Below are 26,738 nucleotides of genomic sequence, written 5' to 3'. Positions count from 1 at the left end.
AGAATCTCAAGAAAAAACGAGCAAAATGCAGAAAAAAATGACACCTGAGGGGAAAAGATTGTTCTTTGCAATTTGCAAAGCTAACCTTGTCTTACAACAGGTGGGATAAACGTCAAAAAACCCAAAAACATTGTGTACAATGCTAGCAAAAGGGCATTACTCACAGCCTGGTATAAACAAGTAACAACTCTCATCTGGCAACAAAAGTCTTTGCAAAGGGAAATACACTGAAACTCCTGCCATTGATAACTGAGGCCTGTTATGGGAAGTGCCTGGAGGATCCAATTGTGATTGCAGCAGAAGGAAGGGAAATGACATGCTCACGTACAAAAAAGCTTGGAGTCTGAGAATATTTGAGGTACTTCAAAATAGCACATGCTCAGAAATGAAAAGTGAGTAAAAGTGGACAGTGGGTACTGAGCAGTTCAGCCACTGAGCTCTGAGATTGCTCCTTACCCCTGACATTTTCATGGCAAAGCATCCACCTTACCATCAAACCTAACACCCCTTTCAGAGGAGGGAAGAGCAGAATCAGGCAATGGTGGTTCAAACAGAAAAAACATAGGTAAAACACTTTGGCAAAATGAAGTCAGAAACTAAAAATCATAAGTTCTTTTTTTTTTTTTTTTTCATAATTCCTAAAAAGGAACTGTCATTCATACAGAGCTTAGGCCACAGCCTACTGAGGCCGAAAGCAGCCTTGCTGTGAGACTCAGTGGGCTTTGGCTCATGTCCATCAGCTAAACGCTTTCTCTGGCAAGTCTACACAATGATTCAGCCACAAACTGCTCAGCATAGCCAATTTCAAAACTCCTATTCATATTCTAAAAAAGGCAATTGGACGTCATTCCACAGTCCCAGTTGCACAATTGTCTCCAAACAGGTGGCAGAAACAACATCCGTCACTGGCCAGAAAAGAAGGTCTGGAGCCTGTGCTAGAGCAAGATTTTACATCTAACATTCATACTGTAGAACCAATTTGATGTTTTCCATTGAGATTACTCTCTTTAAAGCACTGGTCAGGCTTTTCCCTGGTTTGGTTTTGTTGTTTGGTTTTTTTTTTTCCCCTCTCGATTTCACTGCAGAACAAATATATTCATCTCCTCTTATAGGAAATCACATTAGCATGTGGAACTGATACAGCAAGCAGTAGCAGGCATGGTAATATACTTGAGGGGCTTTCCATTATGGCAGGAAGAAAGATTCACAGAAATTAAATTAGCATTTTTAGATAAAGGTATTAGTAATAGTATTTTGGATAAAGGAGATTGGAGTACATCTCACAGAATAGAAATTTCTGTGGAAAAAAAGCAGATATTTTTACATCTTACCCAGGAAGGATGTAAACCAATAGGCATAAAAACACATTATTTGGCCCATTTTTTTGCAAACAGAGCTTTTTAAAAAGATTCTGTGTCCCCACAACTCCCAGGCAATTTAAGGGAAGGAAATAAATCCATATTTTACCAATCTGACAGGGGAAGAGATCAAAAATTAACAGGAAAACATTTAAATAGTGACTATTGACATTACTATTATGATATTTTTAAAACTGAAAGGTTTGTTTGAACAAGGTGTTTATTTCAATATTTTCCTGAATGAAATTTTTACTGCTCCTTTCAAAATAACATTTTTTTGCTTTAAAACAATCCAGCTGACAAGGGAAAAATGTTGAAGATCCTGCAGATTTAATTTTAGGTTTTGAATTTAGCTTAAAATTTGAGTAACTTCCCTTCTGCTGGACTCCTCACTTCCCCTCTAGCTTTTCAGATTTGGGCCAATGAACAAAATTATCTGTTGTTTGGGCATGTTGTTTGAACAGTGACCCAGGGTGAGCCTGCAATGTGGCGGTACTGCAAGAGGACAGGCAATATCTTGGCAAAGGAAAAACTCTGAGAAGAGCACTGCTGAATTCCCTGCTGCCTCGTGCTTGCTGTAAGCAGTGCATGCAGGGTCAATGCCTGCAGCACAGCTCTCTCTTAGGGCAATGCTCCTCAGCCAATTGCTGGGAATGCTATGGGACAAAACATCACCAGGCCCCGTGGGTACACACCATCAGGAAATGGTGGGTAACGCTGCCGCACACGGCTGCTCTAGAAGCCCCTTGATGAGATAAAGCAAAGAATAAAACTGACTTCCCAAAGAAACAGAAGGCCAAGTTTCCATCATCAGTGAAGAAAATCTGGCCATGCTTTATAGCATCAAAAAGTTCAGAGAGACTTCAGTAGGGACAGGATTTTAAGAGAGTACGTACCAGTCTCCCTACTGAAAAATTCCTTTTGTTTTGAACCTAATGTGGAAAGCTTTTTTGCTTGCCTTTTTTGGTTTTTCTGTTTTGTTTTTTTTTAAGTTTGGGTCAAAGACATGAGAAGGAAATCTTCCTTCTGTAGTAATTAGTGCATGTAAGAACTCGCTGAGGAAGAAATGAAGTATATACTGGAACATTGCAGCATTTCTCAGCTGCAATTTCACTGTTCACATACCTCAAGCTGGAGAACATAAAGGATCATATAAATATTCCCACTGGCACTGTGTCATTTTTTACCAAGAAAAGCATCTTGAAGAACTTGCCTCATGTTTGATGAGAAAAATACAAAATTCATTATGTGATACGCATTCATATTTAATAGAGTTTGCTACAACCCTTTCCAAAGGAAGAGGAAAAAACAAAACAAAACAAACCTAAAAAAAACCCCAAATCAAACCAAAAACTAAACTAAAACTAAATCAAAACCAAATGAAACAAGCAGTGAACATGTTACTCAGCAACAGTCCAAGTACTTCCAACTTGAGCTCTGCTACTGCTTGGTTCAATTAAAACAATTGGTTAGATCTGAGAATTGCTTCCTTTTCCCATTCTTCTTCCCTCTTTGTTTGGGAGGAGAACAGGCAGACAGAAAAATTTCCCCTGGTGAACTGTAACCTGTGTTTGAGAGTGAGGCCAAATTATACAACTGAATCAACATACTTTGATCTCTAACTATCACTTCTCTAGCTTTTCATCGCACATAGCCCATTCAGCTTTGCTCTCCCATTTTCTCCTTAAAACACACCCATTTGCAAGCTGCTGGGGAGTGCTGACCTTGTCTTCAAGATCACCCAACATGACAAAACTACATTAACCTTGCCAAGGAAGAAGGACAAGGGCAGGTTGTGCAGGTTTCCTTTCCCAGGAGAATCTAGACATACAAGAAATTTATAACTGAGAAGTTTAAACACGTTGCAAGAATATAAATATGCTGTATATATATATAAAATGTAGTATATATGCTCGCTTAATATGTCCTAACAGGAATGCTTGCAAAATGTTTGGCAAACAACCAAATGGTATTAAAAGGCTGTCTTTCCTCACTCCACATTGTAATGTTTCAGTTCCTTGTTGTTAAATGAAATGAATACACCAAATAACAAGGGTTGAAAGGGAAAGGTGTACTGCAGAGCCTGCCTAAGCAGGAGCTATATCTGTAGAAACTTAATATCTGAGTAATAGAATGCTTTGATTTTTTAATCAAAGCAGATTATTCATTTTTGCTCCAAAATGAGCGTGTTTTCTGTGTTTTTTTCACAAGCAAGAACTTCTTTTTCTTCTTGAAAATTGAGTTAGGCTGGAAAAGAAAAATTCACTGTAAAGCACTTTAGATAACTCAAATGAAATCATGTGTATCAATCACAATCCTGATACTCAGGAATAACAGAAATCTGAGGTGGAAGAAATCTGAGGAAGATGCACTTCAGGAGCCACTCCAAGCAAATCTAAAACACAATGGTTTGGAAACCTTCACTGATTCCTCCTGCAGTTTACTTTGGCTGACGTGAAAAAAAAAAACACACATATTTTTCATGGAGATCAACTTACATGCTTAATTTTAGCATTTGTAAAGTCAGAAGATTAAATGTGCGCACAAATCTTTGAAGAGGTGAGGCCCAACAACCTTTTGATAGAAAAACAGAGGAATATGCATGATGGTGGATTACATCTTTTTCTCTCTAGATAATATAAAAGCTAAGTGGAGTCTTCAGCACCTTACAGATTAATTATCAATTGCACACAAAGTTTTTCATTCCTTTCCTCATTCATTCCTCCTAGCTGACAGCTGGTAGTTTTACTTTGTTCTTACTTTGATAGGGCAGATATTACTGATAATAAGTCCTTTCAAAGACCTGTGCTTGGAGTTCCTTGCAGAACAGAGTGTCTTCCAGTCAATTCCATTTCATCTGTCAGAGAGTCCAGAGATTTTAAGCAACTCACTTTGAGAGGATTAGAGTAACAGAAGTACCTTGAAGACTTCTTTTGGAGAGGGTAGGTCTACTCTGGAGCACTCAGAGGCACATATTTCCAGAAGAAACTCTGACTTGGTGGCACAAAGGTACACTACCACACTGGTGTAAAAAGGCATTCAGGATAATTTTAAAAGTAAAATTAAAAAACAAAAACAAAAAAACATTCTGTGTTGCTGGTTTGGGTTTGGATTGGACTTTTTTAATGGACACTAGAAGTTACGCTTTTCAGATTTTTTTCCTATGGAAATGAACCACCTAAATGTGATGTACCACCTAAATGTTTTTTGTGAAGAAAACTATGAAATGCTTTGTAGACTCCAGCAGATAAGATACTGTAATATAGTGACTCACAGATCTCCTGGTGTAAGCAGGCTAAATTTTCATAGAGGCTGCACTTTGAAGTCAATCCTACAGTGGATGTTGAGTCTCACCCCTGAGAGAAAGAAAACCAAATCATATCAAATGCCATGCACCTCTGACAGACTCAGGCTGGGAATCAAAACTCAAAATGCATGTAGAGAATGATCCATTGAAGCAAGTCTGTGCACATCTTAGGAAAATAATTTTATTAAAGATATTCACATTAAAAGAACACAACATCCTGAAGTAGAATTAGCATCAAAAGCACACAAAGGACAAAGCAACCAGTTATGCTTATAATTCAGTTATTAATATAATTGAATAAGCTTCAGTGGCTCAAAGAAACCTGTAACAGAAGGAAATGGAGCTTAGAATGAGCTCAGACTGCAGTTCAGACCTCAAGAGCTCATCACTACATCACCCTAAAAAGAGATTTGGACCTGCCCTGTGCATCACTTCAGCAACCCCAAATGTCAAAAGAATCAATTAAAACATTATAAAAGGTAAGGATGGTTGAGAGAACTAATAAAAGTACAAATGGAAATGGCAAAAAATTAACAAAATATGAGCAATGGAAATGACTCCAGAGAGCCATTCAGTCAGAAATTTAGAAAGTGTGACTCAGGAGAATTATGAATGCTAACGTGCCATTGAAAAATGTGAGGCAAATACTTTTATACATAACTGGACAGAAATGAAGCTAAAAGAGCCTATGTAGAACTGAGGGGACAACCTAAGCTCTCACTGCAAGAAAAAAAAGGAGCAAAGTTAATCCACTGCTGGTAGCTGAAATGTGAAGAAACAAGAGAAATTGTTACCTGGATTAATTTATCAGGAATCACCCAGGAGATGAACACATCTAGTGTCTGTTATGAAATGTAATAATTAGAAAAACAAAATTCAATAACCAGGGTCCCACCAAGGGGTAGTTAACCTTTCAGAATGGTATACAAAGAAAGAGCAATGGTTAACAAGAAAACCAGTTTATTTGTCTTCTTTATCAGTCTCAGTACACATTATGTGGACACAGACATGGACAAATTCAGTATTGGCTAGCATATTATACTGTTACCATTCTTTGCCAAGAAATACATTTTTAAAATAACCCACTAACTATGCATCAGTTAATTTGGGATTGCATATTTTAGGCACTTAAGCTTTTATGTCAGCAGAGTTTTGCACTTAAACCTTTCCCCACTGAAGCTCCTGTTTTGAACATCCTGTCCTACTCCCATAAAAACAAAATGCTTGCAGAGACCATTGGCTTTAGCTGTCTCTGTGGCCATTCAGCTACTTGTGTGGCCAAGGTCTTGAATCCTCAAGTATGAGAAACTGAAATGCAGTAACCTAAACTCTGCAAAATTACTGAAATTTTCTATGAATAATTGGTCTTTGGGGAACTTAGCTTAATCTGTGACATATTCCACCCCCTTCATCCTCCTTCCCACTGACCCCTGATCCCTAAAGAAAATTAAAACATGTATTTAAAATGTATTAATAGGAAGAAAGTCCCACATCAGAGATGTAAGTTATGTAAGTAAGTAAGATATGTAAGTTGTAGGAAAGCTATCTCCCCATTAGAATTAAGGAGTGGACAAAGCAAGTAAATGTAAACAGGCAGAATGCTCAAAAACTGAGAAATAGTAGAACTTTGTAAATCACCAAAATCAAGACAGAAACCACTTATTAATAGATATAAAAACTACACAAAACTACATTTTGTGGTAGATAAAATGTAAAGGATCAGAGAACTAAGAACCACAATGCCTTGGAAATAAGGAAGCACTGGATGCGTGTATTCATGCCACTGAGCTCCATGCATTGAAGGGATGAGGCCTAAATATGAACTTAAATTTCATGTTTTAACTCTTGCAAAAATAATGTCAGGCAAATTGTCAGAAAGCTCAAGCTAGTTTCATATGTTCTGGTACATTAACTTATTTTATCCTCACAGCAGATATATCTACACACACACACATACAGACACACACAAACACACACAAAAGGCCTGGGTGAAGTGAAAGTCAAAGAACAAAAATATTTTTTTCTGAACTGTGGAGGCAAAAGTTCTATTGTAATTCACTTGAGGTTTTGGAAGAGCAATTCATGGGTGGTTAATATTTTGCCTGACTCACTGAGAAGAACTAATAAAAGTAAAAGCTGTGCAGCTGCTCCTTCTAATCTGAAAATAAATCACAAAGGCAGGCACAAACAAAAGGCAGGTGAGTTCTCAACTGAACGATTAGGAGGAGGAAAAACGAGAGGGGGAAATAGGTAAAGTAATCCACCAACTTCTTCAACAAAATTTAATCAGAAAAGTGGTTTAGAAAGGGGCCGCAAATCTACTGAAAACAAAGTTTCAAATAACAAACACCAATAAAAGTACAAAATAAATGATAGCCTCAAGGCCAAAGTCTAGAGATTATCAGAGCAATCAAAACGAGCCAGAAACAAACAATCATAAGTCTGCAAAGAAGTCTGTCAAGCAAACAGCTCTCAAAACCAGATTTAGAAAACAAGCTCTGTGCAGGGAACGGTCAAAGGCTGACTGATGGAGCCAATATTTCTACTCCGGCTGGGATTTCTTGGTGAGTGCCAACCTAATGAAACAAAAAGACTTTTCCTAAAAAGCAAGTACACTTTGTGAGGGTAAGAGATCATAAGCAACAGATCAAAAGTTTGCTGCCATAGCCTTAGCATTAAACAGAGCTATTCCCTCTTGGCACTGAAAAATTTTGGTGGCATTGACTTATGTTTACTCTTAGGAAATATATTGGAGCTGTACTGCAGGATACGGTATACATTAGCCCAAGTGACAATAATACACCTTTGGCATAGAGTCAATCAAAATACACACTGAGATTCAGCAACCTTGCCCTGACTGTGGATCTGGACATTCATCTTGGACAAAGTATGCAAAATGTCCCCTTTTTAACCTTCTGCATTCTCCTAAACCAATGAGACTTGGAGGCTACTACAGCTCTCAAACAATTGTGGACTTATATATTGAGGATTAAGGTGTCACAATGGGATCATTTGGTCATACAAGACCCTTGCCTGCAAGATCATAACACCCACAGCAATAACATTTCAGAATATTTCCATCCCTTGTATCTAGACTGTCAGCAAGTTGAATTTTATAATTGTGTATGAATGTTCCAAAATTTAACTATAAAAAACAACAATTTTCTGCCAAATATTAAAAAAGAAAATATCTCCTTTTTTTTGCCAAAATATTTATTCTGGTAAATTTTACTTTTACCACTCACTCTTTTAATAATGAGGCTCTGTTGCAAATCTCCTGTTGCACCTCCCCTGCTGATACAGGCTGCTGCCACATTTGGCAGGGGCAAGCCCCAAACTTGCAAAGTCTGTGCTTATTCTGAACTTTCTGGTGACAAATGCCAGCACTGAGGTTAGCAGAACTAATGCATGAAGATGAGTGCACATCTAATCAAGTGTTTGCAGGGTCAGATCCCATTATAATATTATTAACACAGGATCATTTAATGGAAAGACCAGAAATTTTGCTTTGTGTTGGAGGAATAAATCCCGTACTGTCTTAAAGCTCCTGAACAAATAGGGTTTTCATATTTGCCTGTGTCTGTTGTCTATTTTAGATCTTTGTCATTTACCCTGGCCCACATTTAGGCCTGGAGCAGCTGAGAGAAAAGTCTGGATGTGTTTATTCTTTTATTGCCCATGGAAGCGAGCCACAAGATAGTCCTGCCTGAAAGGAAACTAACCCTGATTGCATGACTGATGGGATTGTAGCGTAAAAAAAAAAGTCCATTTTAAAGTTTTCCCAACAGCAGTGTCTCCTCAAGCAGTGTGACCCTGTGGCTTCATTTAACATTTCTAGGACAGAGTCTGCAAGGTTAATGTGTTAAGACAGTAAAAACTTTCCCTTTGCCTTGGGCACATCACTTCCATTCAGCAAGGCAAATAACACCCCACCTACAGCAGCCTGCCCAGAAGCCCAAATGCTGCACAGCAACAAGCCTCTGTTTCCTCCCGTCTCCTTGTCTCCTTGAGACTGACATTGCCTGGGTGCTGAATAGCCTGGTGGGAAGAGTTCAATGCAGGGTTTGCACTTTCCCAGCCATTAGCCAGCTGCCACCGCATTTCATTATCTTAGGGGGTGCTTTTATACATCAAAGGCACTTCCAAACAGTGAGATGAAGTGGAAGTAACTGAGCTTGGTCCACGTTGTAAGTTGTAGTATTATTTATTGTCGTTATTTTTTGCGCCCCTCTCATGCCATCTGGTCCGCTAACTGTAAAGGCTGGTGACAGAAAAAAGACTCAACACACCCCTCTCAATTTCTTGGAGTGAATCCTGCTGAACAACTAGGCCTTGGAGCAACTGCCTGTTGTTATCAGGACTCTTCATTGTTTTGCACAAGGAGCCCTCTAAAAAGCAGGGGGAAAAAAACAAAGGTAGCAGACAGGATCTCATGTGAAAACAAAGTAAGCAGAGCATGAAAAGCGCCACTGAGATGGCTTTTACTTTGCTTTCTTTCTGATGTAGCCAAGAAATAAAGAACTGAAAAAGATTTTCTTTCAGTCTTCTAAAGAAGTTTCCTGTGAATAAACCAAGGTAGTGAGTTTTGCATAAGATCGCCTAAAATCACTCTTCAGCTGTTTTAACTTACTTCAGCTTTTGTCTTATTATGGCTTTCTTTTAATGACAAAAGCCCATATGGCTGGTGATTTATTGTACTTCTCCAGCATTTGAAACCTGCTTTCCATTACTGGAAACCTCTAATTGATATATTCACAAAATCTTTGGAATTACATTAAAAGGTGAGGGAAAAGTGCAATCTCTCTGTGTGTCACATACTGCTTGTGAGTGGCTTAAACAGGAGTTGTCAGTGAATGTATGATTAAGCTGCACTCTTGCACAGTGGCTTGGCTTTACAGACCACAGAATAAACTACAGCATATTTCTACTTTGTGCCTGCCTGCCACCCAAATGTCCTGCTGCCAGAAAAATAAGCTGAACAAGAAGTGCTCAGACTTTCATACTGACATTTTATGACATAGATATTTTGTCTAATGATTTATTTTATTTGCCTTTAACCATTAACTTGAGACTTTAGAAATACAGTAGCTTGACTGTGAATGAGTAATGGTGATTGACTGTGCAATTTCAAGGTACTATGGCTTTAAAAATGTCCACTTGCAGAACATGCAGAACATCTTTCTATAAAATCACGACATTGCTTCCCATTTGTATTTGCTTACTATGAAAATAAGTATTTCCTATAGTGAATTTTTGTGTGAAAGGCTCTGATTCTGTAAACCAAGTCACACAGGTAAAGATTTTCCTCACACAGTTTCTAAAGGTGAGTGTGTATAAAGAGTTTGCAGCATCAGAGTCACGAATTTGCGTGTCCTTTAGTAGGCTTGATAAACTTAATTCGATATTGGCATGAATAGGAGCTGAGTAGAGGACATTTAATTTGGTCCTCAAATCTCCTTCTAGTTTGCACTCACTGTAGATGACCTGTAGCTGTGAAATATCTCCCTGTAAGCTAGCAACTAGATTGCTATCCAAACTGACTTGGAAACAGTAGTCAGAGAAAGCAAGCTACTGCCAGCCAACATCAAAAACAAAAAACCCTGACCTTGACTGTTCTTAACACAAAAGCCTTTTTCCTGCTGTTTTTCAATGAATGAACGAACGAGAGCCAGCAAAATATATAGCAGACACTTTCTTCTGAAGAGATAAAATAAATCTGTTTTATTTCTATATACAATCTGCTTCACAAGCACAAAGACAGGAAGCAATATTGGGAAATTCTTAAAAATATGATTTGTGCTGGATAGAGTCTCTTTCTTCTCCTTTATATCACTTAAAACAAACAGTGAGCCAAGAATTTCCTGAACTTTTGCAACTTGCTTGGAAAATATATTCTGCCTTCCCTGCTACTGTTTTATGAAGAAAAGGTTTATTCCTAATGGTATGTTTTGAATTTCACTTAAAATAAAACTGCATCTTGTCTACTCTGCTCCAGCTCTACTCCTGCCGTGCCAGCTCTCATTGTAATGGGATTGAACAGGTGCTGTGACACAGCTTTATTCTCAAGCTGCACACAGATAATCGTCCCCATTTTAGAGCGTGGCAGGCATCCCTTCCTGGGTAACCAACCCTGCACCACACAAATGGAGAGAACAGCCATAAATAAATAAGTCCTTTGCTCAGTTTTAGAAATATGAGCAAGCCAGATGAATCCAGCAAGTCTTCACCAGACAGATTTGTGCAGTACCCCAAAATGAGCTGCCCACAGGAGGTCTAAGGCTCACGGGACAGATGTTTTTATGCGGATGAACTAGGAACTGCTCAAAAGCAATATGGCCAATGCAAGTAGGTTTCCCATCTGTTTCAGGCAATAGGATGGCACCTCTTTTGTCATTTCAATGAACATTTATTCCCCATTGAGGACCAAATGGGTAAAACAGGGTCCCTTGATAGGCTGGATGGGCAGCATTTTACCCCGGTGGCCCCACAAGCTGTCATTTAGGCTATGGCACCTGGACGAGACACAGCTCTGGGAGGAAGCACGCAGTGTCTTCTGCAGGGAGATGGGCAGCCAGCACAACTCCACTCTACCAGGGTTTTTGGGAGGGAAACAGTGGAGTAGAATGAAGCTGCAGGCCACAGGGCACTGAACAGCCCTGGGAATAGAGGGAAAGGCTCCAGTAGGGGCTTGATCTCTGGAGATGTGAGTAGTTGGTCTTGGCACTACATTTGTCTGGGGAGTCAGGCTAATTTCACCCTCTGAAAAGCTGGATTAGGGAAAAAATCACTTAATTAGCCTTCAGGCTCAGTTCCTCACCTGATGAAAGCAGGACCATCTTTCACTGTCCCACTGGAGCAGGCAGCAGCTGAGGACGTGGCCCCCAGCTCTTTCTGCCCTGCTGCAGGCTGTCCTCTGGCAGCAAAGCCCTCAGCCCCTCACTGTGGGCAGGTGCACTCTGAGGGCAGGCTGCAGCTTGCCAAAAAACCTGCATCTCCCCTGGAGAGCGCGGTCCTCTCCAGCCTCCACCTCTCCTTTGCCGCTCTGCCCGCCTGTCAGATGGATGCTTTTCTCTGCCAGCTGGTTTGGAGCAGCACAATCTGCTCCTACAGCAAGGCTCTGGAGCAGCAGGAAGGAAAAAGGCAACTGGATCTGGTAGTTCCTTGCTGCTATCGGGAAAACAGGAAAAATTAGAAAGAAAAAATGCAAATGGCACTGCATTCACAGGTTACCTACAGGCCTTCTCTTCCAGGGGAAAGGGGAATGTGCAAACAAGCTGCACTCAGGATTTGCTGTCAAAACACGCAGCAGCCCTGGCTGAGAACTGGACAACCAGGTCCTAAATGTGATGGTCAGAGGAAAATAGGAGTTTAAATGATGCATCCCATTCACCAAAACCAGGACAATAGTAGGGTCCCATAAGAAAGTGTATTTCCTCTGCTTCAGAGTATCTTTAAATACCATGGCAGCAAAGACTAAAGATAATAATAGTTCTCACTTTGTTTCAGATATGGTAAAGTAAAAGCAGTTTTCTTCGGATTTATATTTCGTTAAAGGTCACCGTGAATTTTGACTCTCTTCTGAACTGCGCTGCTGTTACCATGCAGGGTCAGTGTCTGGACAACCCTCCCAACACACCAACAGCTAATGAGCAGTGACAATAAGTTATGAGGCACAATTCAAGGAAACAAAAAACAAAAATGGAAGGATATGAATTCTACAGAGCACACAAAGAAAAAATGGGTGGGATGCTCGTTTCCTCAAATTGTGTACCAACTTCATATGTTAGCTACAAACTATCCCCCATAAAAGGATGAGGGTATCATCTTACATCCCACCTTTGTGTTCTTTTTCCAGCACTCCACTGGGGATCCAGATCTCTGCTTCTTCTGTTGGAAGAACTGTAATGTTTTTACATGTTTTTGAAACATGGAATACAGTTGTTGACACGATTCACATGCTGGTCTTGTAGCGCAGAAAATCAACAGATGACTTCAAAATATCTGAAAAATAAAAGAATCACGGTGCAGGCGTACACTAACTTACGCTCAAATGATAGTGCTTGAACTATATTTAGCAAGACAACAAATAAAGGATGGATTACAACATCATGAAAACAAAACATATTTTTCATATAAAATCTTGCAGCAGCTTTCAGACAGAATTAATCTGCATTTCTGAATGAGATATTTTTAACATATATTTATAAAAGCCCTGGGTTTGGTTTCTTCTTTCTTCACTGTCTCTTGTTTCCCCCAAAAACAACACTTTTTTTTTGTAACTTAATAAATACATTTTAATCCAGTTGTTTTGTTTCTATGTTATCATTGCTGTCTTCTGCTTTCAATATGATACACACAGTAGCTAAAAATGCTGTTGTACTGTTACACTGTATGCAGTACACGGTGTACCAAGTGCATGTTTATTCTTAATCCTTAGCAGTTCTCAGTCATGAGCTAACAAAACAGAGCTCTTTTTTTATATTTTTTTGATTGTTTTGGGTTTTTTTTGTTTTTTGTTTGTTTTTGTTTTGTTGTTGGGTTTTTGTTTTTTTTTAATGGGAAAAATATGGAAAAATCCTGTATCTATTTTAAGAAAGTATTTTCTCCTCTGGTATCAAGAGGTTGGAAACATTGGCAAGATGCAGGATTTCCATAAAACAATAAGAAGTGATTCCATACAAAAATACCGATTTACAGATCAAATTTATACATCTTTCACTTCACAAAAGTGGAATTGCAAGGCAAAATAAATGTGTTATATCTGTAATGTGGCTTTTTCTAAAGAACTATTCATGTGTCTAGGAGACACTAAAAACAGATTACTTAAATATCTCCTGACCATTACAGCAAAGAACATATTTGTTAATTTTTTTTTACATCAAATACACGCTATATGAGGAAAAGTTGTACGCTATATAGTAAGCATGGGTTTAGGTCAAAAGACACAATAGCAAAACATGTAGTATAGTATTTTTCCAGACAAAGCAAAATAAATTAATATTTTTTCCATTGTTAGAATTTGACAGATTAGAGGCAAAGCCAGAGTTAATCAAATCTAAAAAGAAATGAAACTGAAAGAGGACACTCTTTAGCAAAGCAAACTTAGTTTGACAGTGTTAAATAGATAGCTGGAATCTGCTGGGAATACATACCTTGGTTTCATCTGATTGACCTCATATCATTGCTATGGTGCATAACTACACCTGACAGGTCATTGATTGTCAGTATGTAAAGCAGATCCTTGGGGAAATAACTTGGCAGAGAGCAGCTTCCTGTGTTTTTCACATTCCCACAGCAAAAATTCAAGTCCCTACTCCAGTATTCACCACATATAGAGAAGAAAGAAAAACAGTGCTCTTACGAAAGGCTTTATAAATGACAAAGATGGTTAGCAACTGCCTCACACGTCAACTAACAGATTTCAAGCTGAAATCACAAATATGACAGAATAATGTTGATTTCAAATTTCAGACTGAAATAAGCAATACATTTTTTCTCTCTTCATCCCAGCTTTCACTCCACAACTCCAATAACTTTAACACTTTTCATGTTCAGTCCTGCTTGATAATTTTGCCACAAGTATGCAGCACACACACACGTGCACAATAAAAAAACCCCACAGATTAGAATGCTGTTTATTCTGCTGCCACAAAAGCAATTTCACTCTACTTTGTGTGACCAAATGTACCATAATGTTTTCGTCACCAAATTAAAGAGAGTATGCCTAATGGCTTATACAGTGCTACTACACAAGAACCCTATTCAAACATTTGCTCAAGTCATGCATGGCTTTAGTCACATGCATAATAGCCTACAGACAAAAGACACAAGAGACAAGGAGGGCTTTATGTATCAAACTGAAAGTAGTATTTCCCTGTGCTGATACTATGTAAACATCCGAGATCTGCAGGATGTCATATTAATATGATTTTTTTTTTTATCAGAGAAAAAGGAAGATTAATCAATGTCTATAAAAACAGTACCTGTGTCTGGAAAGAATGAACACGTATTCAAAAATGATAATGAGAAATTTAGATGTCGAAAAAACCAAACAAACAAACAAATATCCAAACAATAAAACAACAACAAACCAAACCAATGTTTTTTACATGTGTACACGTTTACAACAAACTAATCAATATTACTTAATATAGATCAATCAAAAAGCCTTTTTGTCAGGATATAAAAGAGCCATTCTTTGAGGGTTTTATTAGCTAGATGGACATGCCCACAAATTCAGGAAGAGACATAATTAGGTAAAAAATCTTTCTCTGTTGAGAGTGTTCAGTGATAGCATACTTCAATGCCTGATGCCTGCATAAAGCCTTGCACATTAGCACGGGGCTACTGCTCTGCAGCCAACGCCACCCATAGGGTGCCACCCCAAGAGACAAGGGTAGGGAGAGGAAAACTGCTGGGCAAAATCACCAATTAATGTAAACTGATGGGACAACCCCTCCTCCACCCCTCACCTTCACAGCAGCCAAAGATGCACTTCACAGCAGCAAACAAATGCAACTACAAAACTACGAGTGCAATCGGAGCAATCCGATCACAGGTCAGACATACAGACATACTGACATACAACTCTTCCATGAATCTGGTCAGTCAGCAGAGTTGTCTCACTTACAGAGTTGCCTACTCTGTAACACAGGACTGGCTTCAGGATAAACTGCCATTTTCCAAGCAAAAACCAAAGGACCTGGAAGGGATGCAGTCCTAGGGATCAAGTTCTTGTTTCCATCAAGACAGCTAAATGTACCGCTTCTACATGGTTCAATTATTTAAGAATGCCAATAAAATGAAATATTCAGAAAAGTTCAGTCTTGGAGTCTCTTTAATAGACAATCTTGCCTTGTAATATGCATTTCATATATATAGAATACATCTGTAGCACTTCCATCTGTACAGTCTGAAGTATGTTTGAATGAGATCAATACCAATATTCGCATTTTCAAATGGAAATCAGGGTATAAGGAAAAGAGAAGTGAACTAGCCCCAGTCAGTCCCCTGAAAATGAACCAAATGCTTTCTAGACCAAAGACTTCTGAGTCCACATATCAAATCTATGAGAATGTGTTCTCTTCCTTAATACCATACAGGGGCACCAGCTGACAAAGACCTCACTATGGCTAAGAGTTGCGTAATTCTATTCACACTTACGTGTCAAATGGAAGTCCATTCCACAACGGAAAAAAAATTGTTAATTTATAGAAATGGAAACTTTGATGGGAATGGTTTTACGTTTCCTAAGATATTGAGGAAGAAATGGTTGCTCAGGTCCAGAATAAAATTTTTAGTCAAAAAGAATGAGAGAGCTGTCTGAAATAGTTTCATAGTTTGAATCCCCAGGTACAGTGTATTTCCCAATCAATATTTCATACTCAGACAGCCCAAAAAAACAGACTGGTGATGTGAGGTTAATGGAAGAACTGCTTTGGCATATTTATATCTGGTGTGCCTGCGGCCCACAGTGTCAGGAGAACTGAATTTCTGAGGTGATGTTTGTCAAATATTCTTCCAAGTGTTAATTCCAGGTGATCTTATTCACTGCATGGTAATAAGAGGTGAACAAAATCCTTCCTCCAAAAAGAAAAACTCAACTAAGCAACAAAGCAGACAAAAAAGCTGTAAGGCCTTACTGGGTAGGCTGCAGGACGATGCACCCTTGGGAGGAAGCAGAGCTGCTGATCTGGGATTAGATACAGGCACTGCCCTTTGCAGAGTGTTTTGCAGGATAGTTATCTGGCTGCTGCACACACTGGTACACCCACAGCTATGGGAATAGAGCTGCTCCTACACAATACATATTTTGCTTCTCGTATCTTGAACATATGGCTACAAAACCTGAGCCTTGTTAAGAGACTATGTCCATTTACCACTACATGTAGCTGTATTGTCAACATAGTTTTTCAGACTGTGTACACTAACATTTCTAAAATTAGAGAAAAAACACATGTGACATGGCAGAACCTACAGATTAACTATACCCTTAGGAATTTAAAATATTAGAATAGACTGAGCAATATTTGCCTGTGATTTCAAATAATTACTGCTCCCACCCTGAGACCCACCTTGTCAATATTACCTGCAAGATGCTCCCAACAGCCTGCACTGCCTCTCAGCTCAGACACTGTGGTTGGGTCCTTTGTACCAGAGGCACAAATAAACCTGGCACTCCCCAGTGCCTGTCCTGCCCACGGTTTTGTTTTTGTTTTTTTCCCCAGTTCCTAACTGGGGAACAGTTGATCAGTGGTGCCCTGGCCAGGCATCAGGAATAGATATGAAGCAACGGAAGGAAACTTTGACAGAATTCCAGATTCCTGCTCTTTTGTCCTGTGTCAGTTTGAGCAAGGGTTATACCATGTGCAGATCCGAATCCTAACTCGCTCATCAGGACTGACCCTTGGACAAGCCTCACACCACCATTTGCAGGATATGAGCCTATATTTAGTGCTTGGACAAGGCAAATGGAAGTGTGCTAAGGCTTGAAATTAAGGTTTTGACCTTGGCTTAACATTTGTGACAACATATGCAGATACAGCAGGCAGCTCCTTTACTTACCACCATACAAGCTGTGCAGGTATATTAACCTTAAGTTTGCTCTTTTAGTATTGACAGAAACAAATAATTTATGAATAAGTCAAATTTCCCATAAGTTTTTAACATTAAGCTCTATGGAGTGGAAATAGAGTCTCTTAAAGCCAGCAAAGAAACTACCATAAGCTTTACTGAATTGATTTTCAGGTTATAAGAACTACGAAATACTAGAAATAGCTTTTTATTTTCTTAAGGGACTTTGAAAAAATAATGAGAATACAGGTAAAATATAACTGAAGTTTTGTTGTTGAGATTTCTTTTCCCCTCCCGCTTTGTTTGCAAAAGAAAATATAGACCACTTAGAAACATCTTCCAGAGATAAAAATTCTTTTGAAAATTGGGATTAAATTGAGTGAATGAATTTGACAGGTGGAAACGAGGGGAAAAAAATCAGAAACATTGAAAACCTTGCTTTCTGTATTTGCTCATCAAACCATGTAGGTTTCTGATTGTAGGATGTTTTCATCAAAATGCTGCTAAAGCTTTGTACAAGCAGCAAGAATTTTAATGGATTTTGCTTTTGAGTAATTTGAACAATTTTCTTCCATAGTGTTGCTTGATCCCTAAATATGTAATTTCCATAACTTTGATTATTTATTATGACATGACATGTATGCAGCCCTGAGTAGCTAACAAATTCATCTTTACTGTGAGCCCAATGCAGGAGCAGAATGTACAAGCTGGTTGCTCACCCTGGCATCCACACCTCTTTCAGAGGTTCCTCACCGCTACCCAAAAGCTGTGCAGAACTCTAAAGCCATGCAGAGAAGGAGCATTCTAATGAGCCTGGGCTCTCTGATGATGCAAATCTGGTGCAATACTTGTGCTGCTGCTCCCCAGGGCTGCTCCCAAGGCACATTTCTGTAGAAGGAGCCAGAAAAAGGCACAGGACCACGGCTTCTCAGAGGACAAAGCTGCTTCTTTCACCACCAACACGACAGTGCACAAGGTTTCAGGTCCCTAAAGTCCATTTAGTCAAGCACGTCAAACTCTTTCAGTATTACAGTTACAATGCAATTTTTATTTGTAAATGGCTACTTTCAGCATTACAGCAGCAGGACAGACATGAACTTAGGCAAAGGTATTTTGTACCAAGGAGCACAGACAGGACAGGATGTCCAGGATCTTTAGCTTCAGCCCCTTTTCCCTCACTGTCTTGCAGGAACTATTTCATACAGATTCTTTCACAAAAATTGATGGAAATATCTATGGGTCTTTTATTTAAGAAAATTAATAAAAAGCAATATTCCTGGCAAAGAAAAATAAGGTAATTCTGAGCCACCAAAAGGCTTACACATAATGTCAATTTAAAACAAAATGCAGCTGCAAGGTCCCAAAATTAACTGCTTCCCAATCATAACACTAAAATGCAGGGAAAACCATCCTATGTTTATTGATGCAATACCTGCATGTCTGGCCACAGGGATTACTTCCATGGATCTGACTGACTCACAAAAATGCAGAGGTTATACAAGAAGTTAGGTTTAATAATGACTGACGGAGTATACAGTGAAAGACAAAAGTTCCTTATTCATTTAGGCTTCTTGACTGAACTTGTGTTTAAGCAAAAATAAATTAAAGATGAGTTCTGTAACTGCTTAAATAAGAAACACACCTCACAGTCAGAGAGCTGGATAACCTGTGTTCTCTCTTCCCCTACAACACACCATGCTACGATATTCTGGTCAACGTATAAAAAATGATAGTGCTTTTCAACCACATTTATTGAGTTTTTATGCTCCTTACTTGTGGGGCTCTCACCTCCTAGAAGCTTGAGTGTAATCTGTGTTTTAATTTCTAGACACTAGTGTATTTATGAAAATAAAAGACAAGATCAATCAAACTTCTATCTTTCAATACTGTGGTCCATCCTGAAATACTGTACTTAACAGAGACAGTTCAAAGCCATGAGGAATCTGAAGCAGGTAACTTCTTTGCCACTATGAAATGGCAACTGATGATCTGCACTTCTGAGATGTATTTGGGGTTCTAATACATGTTTAAACATGCATTGAAACATATGTTTCTTTTAGTCATTCAGTCACTTTTCTGATATAAACTCTGGTTATGTTTTTGTTTCCCTTTTCTATTTACCTTATCCTCTACCCACTAAACTGTGATCTCAAAATGATAACATAACCGAAGCAAAAAAGCAGGCATCAAAGAAATGAAAATATTACTTTTGAAAGGTCGCAATTTCAAGAGTATAAAAAGAGCAGTAAAAGCACCTTTGCCTTTCAAGATTCTTTGAGAACCTCTCCCTTTCCTCCAGGCTTCTTATACCAGTTCAGGTGAACATACAAGGCTTCATTTTCAGTGCTTCTGCGTACTCCTTTATGTCTCCCAGAGCAGAAGTTTTCTTATATTTCTTCACTTTCATAGTGATAGAAGAGTTGAGTACACTCAGAAAAGTGGAGTAAGACCAAGTGTTTGAAAAGGCATTGTTTATTGGTACATACAGATTGTTTAATCATGCAAGTACTTTAAAGAACCAGAGCTTAAACCAATTTAGCGAGCCTTGAAAACAAAAGAACAGTCTCTAAAAGTGTATGTATAATTGATAGTATTGGAAGGAGGGTCCTTCCTCTCTAAGAAAAAGCTGATCCCTAAATACTCATATGAAATATTTATGAGGGGTTTTTCTTTTTTGTTGTTAGGGCAGCTGCTTGAGGCAGAGCTTGGGAAGAAAGCACAAAAAAACCTGCATACTGTTAACAAACTTCATACCCACATGTGAAGAATGACTAACTACACAGCATGGTATGCCCAGTTACTCTTCAAGGAATGCAGGAAAATGAGAAAATGGCCAAAATATAAAAACTTAGACATTTGTAAACTCAGTCTAAGGACAAAAATAAAGGATAATTTAATATGTTAATAATTTTTCTATTGTTTCAACCTCTCAGGATATCCAGGTCTCCACATTTCATACATCTTCAAATAACAAACATACTAACTCTGTTTAACTTAGGTATATTTTCCAGCAAGTCACATGGCCTTGATATGCAGCCATCAGGAAATGGGGGTCTTGATTCCTTTGGTGGGCTGCTCAAAGGATTAAACTCATTGTGAAAAATGCGTCTTCTACTTCCCAAAAATGCCTCGATTCAGGTATTTCCCAGACTTTCCATTATGTCCTTTCCAAAAGGCTGTAGGATTCCTCCTCACCCAGTACTTGATGCAGGGAAGGTCCTTTCAGGTGGTTAAGTGGCTTCTCAGACCTGTCCTTTTGATATGCCAACCAGGATAGAGAGCTATTTCAACCCTGATGTCACCCTAGTGGCACTGCTCAGCCCTCTCCCCAGTTTCTGAAGTCCTTACACCAACATTGACAGCAACATGAGAAGCAGTTTCCCAGCATCTGTCATGTATTTCAAAGTAAAACCACACCTTTCCTTTGGCCAATCGTTACACACCCAAGGGTCTCTCACTTTCTGCCCTAACATTGTGCTGTCAGCTGCTACTCTTGCTCATCTGCAAAGCCGCAAATTTATCCCAGCCACTGCACACAGTTTCCCACTGCATAGACAGAGGACCTGTATTTCTTACTCCTGACCTTGAATAAGTTTCAGTAAGGTCAAATATAACATAAACAGACTGCTTATAAGCACTATGGACCACTCGGTATCAGCACTTTATTGCCCTTGTTTGTGTTCCTCCAAATGGTGGCACACAGGCATTTTAAGAGCAGAGATTTTATATGAACTTTCAAAACACTATTGAAAATCCTTAACAGCACTTTACAGTGCTGGTCCCTGCAGAACCTGACTGGAAGCATTTCCATTCACTGATGAGTCTCCATTGACAGTCTTTCTGGGAACAGGCAGTTCTGCTCCATTTATTGTGTCCTATGATACATTACACAGTTCTTAACAAAGCTATTAAGACTGGAAAAAATATCTAAACAAATGAAAACTCTGTATGTTAGAGCACCGAGGGACAAATCCTATCTCTGAAATCAAGTAGAGCCTGAGAATGTGTTTTGTTGAGAGTAAGAGCAGACACAATCTAAAAGAATTAAACCACAATGCAGTCTTATATTGCCACATTCAAAGAGGAAATTAATTTTCAGCAAATCAACATCTTTCCCTGTAATCCAAGGTAACAATAATCTGTGTAATCTATGTAAAATATTCGTAATATGAATATTTATCAAATATATAAATATATATCAAAATATTGGCTGAACCTATCTAATCTGAACAAAAATCTACATAATATGAATGACTAGTCAGCTAAGAAAGTTTTTAGTGGATTTAACTAAAACAATCATTAGTATTCACAGGTATAGATGAAAAGTCAAGACTAAATACTAATTTACTTTGAAAAATCAAACTAGGCAAAAGAAAGTGAGCTGCCATTATTTATTTCTAAGCCTATTACTTTGCAGGTGGGATAAATTAATTCCATGACCATATCAACATATCATCATGCAAAACCTATGATATTCAGTTGACAGGGGATGTTTAAATATCATTGTATATAATAAAACACAGAGCACAAGATAAAAACAAAGAGACTGCCTCCTACCTTGTAAAGGAAACACAAGTGAAAATCTAATGAGAAAAAATGAAAGTTAAAGGGCTCATGTGCTCCTGTGAAGATGAGCCCCTGCCTGGCCCTTCTCACCATCACCCATCTTGGGAGCTTTAGCTGACAGGCAAACAGGAGTAGGAGGCAGCTTTATTTACAACACATTCAATGAAAGATAAGGTGGAGCTCAGTGTACCACCTAAAACAGGGGGTAAGAGTTTTACTGCTCTCTGCTCCTCTACTTACCCTGACTACTCTTCCTTGTGATGTCCAAGCATCCTCCAAGCCATGAGAAAGCCCTATTTCACATACCAGCTCAACATGAACCTCACCCTATTTTCATGGAGAAAAAAAAACACACAAAAAACAAACACTTTGGAGAGTGCTAGACATCTCCTAAAGTAAGAGAAGAGGGCAGACACTGCTGTTTCTAAAATTTATTTCATAATGATGATCTTAGAGTTGCACTGGTTCCCTAGCCACCCATCTGGACTTTAGAGTCCCCAAGCTTGGCAACAGCACACCCCTCTTGTGCAAATGGATGTGTGAGAAGACAAAAATAGCAATAATCTGGACCTATGAAAGGAAAATACAAAATACACAGAATATATGCTATTCTGACTGTGGTTAATTGTCAATACCTCTATCAGTGGGTTAGAAAAAAAAAAGGTGAACAAGTATGATCTCTAGCTGTTACACACAAGTAGTAAGGCATCTTTACAACATCTAAGGTCCTTAAGATCCCCCAAGAAAGCAGCAGAAGTACTGGGAATGGCACAATTTTTGCAAGACTGCAGAGTACTACAGGCAGCATCTATCACCCAGAGGGGTTTGACTCAAGAAAACAATTGTGTTAAACTGTCAAGAGAGTCCCTTCACCAGGCACCTCCCAGGATGCAGTGAGCATACATCCCATGCACTTTGGTAGCCACTATCACACGATGCTTTTCTACTCCTCTGGGCTTGCAAAGCCACCTGATAAAAGTAAAGACCCTTGTCCCACCCTGTGGATCTGCAAACTGTTTGTTACCAGCCTGCTACTCCCATCACAACCCCACACAACTGAGCTGAGGCTTCAGTTTATCTGACAGGGCTACAGCTCCAACAGCCACCACCCATGAGCAGGAGCCCAGCTAAATTCCCTGTATACAACACAGGACTGCTGCCTGGCAGCTGGAATAAAAACAAGCTGGTCCAGTGTATTTTGCATGTAAAGTCAGTGTAGCTTATATAAAAAAACCCAAAAAACCAAACACAAAAAACAACAAACCAGCCAAGAGTGTGTTTAAGTCCTACTGGAGTACTCTTTTCTCGAGGAAGCTGTACATAAACTGTCCAGTGAGCTTAACTTGGTTAGTGATTAACATCAATCCAAAGTGAATCCAATATTTTCCAGTTTAGTTTGAAACAAAACATCTGAATTTTGCCTCTTGTTTGGTAACTGACTTTTTAAAACCAAAAGCATGAGATGAGGACTAAAATAAATATTTATTTCTTCCTATTCCCTGGCAAAAAGTGTGCATGCCCACAATCACAGAGCACAGGAGGATGCCATGGGGTGAGCCAAACCCTGCAACTTCTCAGAAATAAATTTCCAGCGTTCCAACTACTCAGGAACATGTTCCCGAAATTCAGGAAACACACTGCTAATTATTTCCTCTAAGGTACTGCAATTCCAGTGCATTTCAAAATGAACATGTGAGCAGTTAGCTACCCTTCACTTGGGGCACTAAGAGTTAGTAAAACAGGTATCTTAATCAGTATACTGCAAGTTAAGGTACATTATGTGTGAAGCCATTCAGGAGAGGGTGAGGCTCACACAATAAGACACAGTCAGTGATATCTGAGCAAGCTCTCACCCACTTCATGTGAAGAGAACCAGTGCTCTCCCTAGAGTGCATCCCTTCTAGCCTGGGACACTGAAATCCATTTGAGAATTTTCCTGTGAAGGGTGTGTTTCTTCTCTTCATTGACCATCAGGAAGAGTCTAGGGAACAGGTCTCAGACTCAGGCATGGAAATTACCTGAGAGAGGTAGACAACAGGCCAGACAAGAAGCATTCTCAGCTGGATGCTGAGCACTAAGAGAGGTGAAAAGCCTCACTGAAATTGTTTTCTTCCCCTGTGGATCACTCTCTCCAACTCCTGATGAAAACCAACCAAATTATGTCAATTCAAACAACACCTATGTCACAGGTAGTTCATAAAGGGGCATTGGTTCATGGCTCAAGTATTTTGCAATGACATTTAACACAACCTACCTTTAGACTTTTATTTGATTTTCCACCCTCCAGTTTCTCTTGTTCCCTCCTCTCCCTACCATTTCTCCAAAAGGAAGAACATCAGATAAAAAAAATCTATGTATAAGAATTCTCATCACATTTTCAGGGAGAAAGACTCCGTGGGCTTTCTTGCCCTTGGTTGTGCCCACCACTTTTTTCATAAATATTTTGCAACAATAATTGCTTAACCATATAATAGTATTTGCAGAAACTTCTCACACATTTAATGCCATTTCAGTATCTTCTTTCATAGTAATAATTTAGGTTCTTGTATACTTGCATGGGTGTACCTCTACATACATGCAGCTTGTGACTGGACTGTTAAATATTTCAAGTAATGTGACCACTCCTGAAAATGGAAGGTGGTGTGCAGACCCACCACAGGAACAGCCACTCAACCACAATTACCTCCCTCTGAATAACTTCCACTTTAAAGGGTTCTTTCTCTAGAAATCATTAGCCAAAAAGATCTTTTTGTAGTTTATCTTATACCCCACCACCAGCACCACCAGAAAAACTGCCTTCTACATCACTGCAGCTGCCCTGGTTGCTGTCTGAATGTATCTGCAACACAGGCAGGATCCACACTGCCCACAGCTATGTCCAGAAAGCAGCCTGCAGAGAGAACCATCATCTGAGAACCTAATCCCAGCAAATCAGGACTGCCATTTATCTTGGACTACAGAAACAGTGGAGGCAGTCAAACACATAGCAAACTCAAGGACCATGAGGATGAAGGATAGGTTTATCCACTGAGTAGTGAATGTGCAAAGCCAGCTCCCCAAAGCAGGGCTGCTGTGCTGCCTGGTGAGCAGGTAACACGAACACTGCAGAGCAGCACCCCACGTTCCCGTAGGTGTCTTAAAAACTGCTCTACAATGCTTGTAAGGCTTCTAGCAAGCACACTTATTAGTTCAGAAACAAAATTTGCCAGGCTTATTAGCACAGGAGCCTGAGGCGACGAGAGTTAGAATAAATGGAAACTTTCAAAAGCACACAAGAAAGATGTAAGCTAAAACTGAAAGCTTGTTGGGGTTTTTTTTTCCCTTGTAAATTCCCTCATTTGTCCTCAAGGACAGCATGTAAACGTGTACATTGCAGCCCATGTGATCAGACACTCTCCCAAGAACTATAAACAGTGTAGCTATGAATCATAATTAGGCTGGAATTGCATTCAGTTCTTTCCCACTGACTCACCATATGGATAATTTGTCTGGTCTTTCACCTTTCCCACTTCTCTCCCTCCCCCACAGACCACACATGACCCCTTCCCAAAATTCCAGCACGGGAGCGTTTGCTCAGCACAGCCAGCTCTCGCAGGCAGGTGACAAGAGAGGCTCTCACGTCCAGGTGCTGAGCTCATCCCGCTTCCAACACCCCCAGCTGCCTGCCGGAGGCTGTCAGCTCCCCAGCACTGGGCTCCCACTGTGGCTCAGGCATTTCAGTCTGACGTGACGCAAGTCTAGCGACCCTAACAACTTTAGCTAATTTTGAGCAAGAGTCAGAAAAGCCATTTCTGCCACCCCACCTACCAGAACGGTAATTTCTCCCAAAGTGGAGGAAGAAGTGGGTTTGGATAGTTACACATCTTAACCCACTGCAGCTAGGTCAGACTGAGCAATACATCAATCAAAGCTTTCATCTTTCATTTAAAAGAGAAAGGTAAAGCCAGTTCCTAGCCTTCACGGTCATAGAAAAAAAATGTGTTGAAGTTATGACTTCCAAATCTTCAAAGGCAGATCGTAAATAAAAGTGCTGACATTTATTGCTTTTAAGCAAATCACATACTGGAGTGTGACTCATGAACATTGGCACTGGCAAGCACCAAGGCAATCATGTTGAGAATGAGATCATGATGCAGTAGGTGTGCAGCATTCTCTTTTCAGCCTATTCACTATCTCTATTCTACAGTAATAAAGAAGAAAGTTTCTTTTCAGTCAATAATAAAGACCTTAATGTGCCTTTCAGGGCCTATGGAAATAATAAAAAGTACATTTCTGCTTCACTAAGAAAGCTTTTGACACATTCTTGATCTCATAAAATACTGAAGGGCATATGACATATTCACATGAATAAGTTAAAAGGCTTCATGGTACTCATACCAGTAAAATTAGGAATGTGCAGAGGCTGAGGTCTTATATTTTAAAACATTGGAACACCAATCTTCATTTTATTGTTTGTAAAATGCTTGCTTCCTGTAGAGAGAAGGGTGTAACAAAAGGGGCAAGAAAAATAAATCACATATCTGTTCTGCAGAATTTACCATGGGGTTACATCAGTTTAATAATTCAGGTGACATTTTGTACACATATCAGGTTGGCTTGGAATTAACTTCAACTTCAGTAAACTCTATGAATAGTGATTTCAAATTTGAGTGACATGCACGTATTTTTCTACTGAATAATTGCAGAAACTATCATTTCAGTATTCAGAGCCAGGGTTCTGCTGTTCATGATGCAGGGCTTGTCAATTCTGTAAGCAATAAGCTTTGAAGATAGTCATAGGAACATTTGGATAAACAATCAAGCAGACATATTTGTTCAGCTGTTCCTTCTGAAAAGTACTTACATATCTGCGACACGTTTTTCCTCAATTATATTACAATAGCCTCACCTACGTTAAATGTATGCAGACAACAAAGAAAGAATGATAAACACTA

General features: G+C 39.2%; 1 long non-coding RNA gene across 2 annotated transcripts; it reads right to left on the bottom strand.

Moving 5' to 3' along the window:
- Nucleotides 1-5,608: 5,608 nt before the first annotated feature.
- LOC106628034 (uncharacterized) lies at nt 5,609-16,860 on the bottom strand. Of its 2 annotated transcripts, none has more exons than XR_001331221.2 (4): nt 16,754-16,860; nt 13,818-13,975; nt 12,502-12,666; nt 5,609-11,829 (listed from the first exon to the last, which is right to left on the bottom strand). It is a non-coding gene; the product is annotated as an uncharacterized LOC106628034 (long non-coding RNA). The 2 variants fall into 2 exon arrangements; XR_001331222.2 differs by having other exon boundaries at nt 16,740-16,795.
- Between the last annotated feature and the right edge of the window lie 9,878 nt (nt 16,861-26,738).

This window comes from Pseudopodoces humilis, chromosome 5 (assembly GCF_049639895.1).
Source record: "Pseudopodoces humilis isolate 2021_Gansu_Grassland_sample_001 chromosome 5, ASM4963989v1, whole genome shotgun sequence".
NCBI classification, from domain to species: Eukaryota; Metazoa; Chordata; class Aves; order Passeriformes; family Paridae; genus Pseudopodoces; species Pseudopodoces humilis.
This window is presented reverse-complemented; position numbering and strand designations above follow the sequence as displayed.